Raw genomic sequence first — 3,544 nt, forward strand, 5'->3', positions numbered from 1 at the left:
TTTTTTTTTTAAAAAAAGGCATAACTTGGCGAGCTCTGGTGGCCTAGTGGCAAGAAGCTGCACTGCAATCCCAGAGGTTCATGGTTCAAATCCACCAGATGCTCTGCTGGAGATGGAGAGACAATCTCTTCCTATACCTGTCAGATCTGATTTGATGGTACACACACACAAAATAATAAAATGAAATTTAAAAAATTTAAAAAGGCATAACCAAATAGAACTTTTGACTCAACAATCCATGTCTACCCAGCTCTGCTGCCAGCATGCAATCCTAAGCCTTGAAAGCAGGACTTGTAGAAACCAATCAATCACTTGTCCTTGTGACTCTCCATAGTTTTTTTGGGTTTTTTGTCTTTTTAAGCCTTTGCATTTGCTTTAGAAAACAGTTGTGCTAGTCGGCCGTTGCTGTGAAACAAATCACCACAACTTTGTTGTTACGTGCCGTAGGGCTGGCTAGCACTGACTCACAGGGAACCCTCCAGCAGGTTTTCAGAGATTGTCAATCACACAGGAGGAGATTGCTCATCTTTCCCCCACATAGCGGTGGGTAGATTTAAACTGCCTGTCTTTTGAGTTGGTAGCACAATTTCTTATCACTAGGCCACCAGAGCTTCCTAACTTGTCTCCAAGGACCACTCTAGCTGCACCTTCTCCAAGACATAGCGATTTTGTTCTCTTGGCAGTCCTTGGGATAGTGAGCACTTTTCTTCAGCACTACAGCTCAAAGATATCAATTCTTCTTCTGTCATCTTTATTCATTGTCCAGTTCTCAGACCCATAGCAAGTGATTGACAAGACCACAACCTGAATCAGGTGAATTTTAATCTTTAGACTTCCGTGTTTGATCTTCAGTACTCACAAGAGGTCTCTGACAGCACACTTTCCCACTGCAACACGTCTCCTGATCTCCTGACTGCTGGCTCCAAAGATGTTGATTGTGAGTCCCAGTAAGACAAAATCATTGACAATTTTGATTATTGCTACATTCATCATGATGTTACTTATCAGCCTGGTGGTGAGGAATTTTGTCTTCTTGATGTTGAGATGGATATTAAAGGCTGCAGGCTTTGAAATGCAGCAAGCACTTCAAGTCCTCCTCACTCTCAACAAGCAAGATTGTGACATCTACATAATGCAGATTGTTGATGGGTCTTCCTGCATCCTGGTGCCACATGCTTCTTCACAGAGTTCAGCTTCTCAAATCATTGCCTCAGCATACAGATCAGATAGATATGGAGAAAGGATACACTCCTGACACTCTCTTCTACTGATTTTAAAACATCCAGGCTGCTCCTTGGAGGCAAGGATTCTGAGGCTTTGTCTGACATACTTTGGACATGTTGTAAGGAGAGACCGGTCCTTGGAGAGGGACATCATGCTTGGGAGAGTGGAGGGACAGCACAGGAGAGGAAGGCCCTCTATGAGGTGGAATGATTCAGTGACTGAGGTAATCGGAATGGGTGTATTGGAGACAATGCAATTGGCACAGGACAGAGCAAAGTTTAGGGCTGTTGTACATAGGTAGCTATGAGTTGCAAGCGACTCAATGGCACATAACAACATAACACAGTGTTCCTTTGCTTTGTTCACACAGCCATTTCTTGGTCTAGATATAAGTTTTGTATGAGCATAATTAAGTGTTCTGGGATTCCTATTCTGTCAGCATTAACCGTAATTTATTATGATCCACACAGCCAAATGCTTTTTCACAGTCAATAAAACACAAATAAAGGGAGCTCCGGTGGCCTAGTGGCAAGAAGCTGGACTGCAATCCCAGAGGTATGCGGTTCAAATGCACCAGATGCTCTGCTAGAGGCAGGGCAATGTCTTCCTGTACCAGTCAGATCCGATTTGATGGTACAAACACACAAAAATAAGAAAAGAAAATTTAGAAACAAAACTAGACACCACAAATAGACATTCTTCTGGTATTTTCTGCCTCTGCTAAGATCCATTTAACATCAACAATGATATCCCTGGTGCCACAGCCTCTTCTAAACCCAACCTAAACTTGGCTTGCATGGGATATAAATGATACTATGTGACAATTTCCACATTCTCTTGGATAATTTTTCTTGGAAATGGGAACAAATGTGGATCTCTTCCAGTCAGTTGGCTGGGGAGCTTTCCTTCAAATCCCTTCACACAGATTGGTGAGCACGCCCAGGGGTGCATCCGTTAGTTGAATCATGTCAATAGAAACATGGCCTTGATTGAAACATGTCAGCAAACTTTGTATTACCATCTTGTGAGGACTGTGCCACCCACGCCATGAGTTCAGTATGCTTGTTTTTCCTTATGGTTTGATCGGGGTTACAATCACTTGTCTGTCAGTTGCTTGTACTGGGGGAGTGTTTTACATGTCGCTGCTCTTAACAGCTTAGATATGTATATGCTTGCTTCTTTGTTGTCTGTGCTCACGGGTACAACCCTTGTATGTCAGATGCTGTACTAAAACAGAGCTCCCGGATTAAGACAGACTAAGAAGAAGGATTGGCCATTCACTTCTGAAACAATATTGTTATGTGCCATCGAGTGTCGTGACTCATAGCAACCCTATGTACAACAGCTCTGAACCCTGCCCTACCCTGAGCCAGTCTCGTTAACTCTGACACACGTAATCCCGTGGCCCCAGTTATCGTGTCAGTCCATCTCACCCAGGCCTACTACTTCATCTGAAATAATAGACCCTCAAAAAATCCTATCAACAAAACCCCTAAAACAAAAAAAAAAGCCCATACATAGACCAAGAAGTAATTGTTCGAATAGGACAAGAAGATATATTGTAGTTTAAAATCAGGGAAAAGTATGTCAAGGTTATATCCTTCATACTCTTCAACCTGTGTGCTGAGAAAATAGTCCGAGAAACTGGATAATATGAGGAACACACATAGAAAGAATTTCCACAGAGGAAGATATTCAGATGACTAACTGATACATGAGAAAATGTTTCATATCACTGGCAATAAGAGATGCAAATAAAAACCACAATAACATACCATCTCACTCCAGTAGTAGTAGCAAACTTTAACAAGACAGCAAGTAATAGATGTTGGAGAGGATGTGGTGAGATAGGAACTCTTATACAGTTTGTGGGATTGTGCAATGGTACAACGACTAGGGAAGACAGTTTGGTGTTTCCTCAAAAAGTTGAACATAGAAATTCCATATGGCCCAGCTATTTCACTGCTTGGAATATATCCTGAAAAAAATGAGAACTGAGGTACAAACGGAGACTTGTACCCCAATGTTCATAGCAGCGTTACTCTCTATTGCAAGAACATGGAAACAGCCCAAATGTCCAACCACAGTCAAGTGGATTGAGTAATTACGGTATTTTCACACAGTAGAATACTATGCATTACGGAGGAGCAGTGATTTTGTAAGTTACTACCTAACCCATTATGATGCTGCCAATTGACCCAGTGGTGAGAAACTTTGTTTTGTTTTCTTTCTTTCTTTCTTTCTTTCTTTCTTTCTTTCTTTCTTTCTTTCTTTCTTTCTTTCTTTCTTTCTTTCTTTCTTTCTCTTTCTTTCTTTCTTT

The sequence above is a fragment of the Elephantulus edwardii genome, unplaced genomic scaffold, assembly GCF_000299155.1.
Source record: "Elephantulus edwardii isolate Elephantulus edwardi_28Jun2011 unplaced genomic scaffold, EleEdw1.0 scaffold00045, whole genome shotgun sequence".
Taxonomy (NCBI): domain Eukaryota; kingdom Metazoa; phylum Chordata; class Mammalia; order Macroscelidea; family Macroscelididae; genus Elephantulus; species Elephantulus edwardii.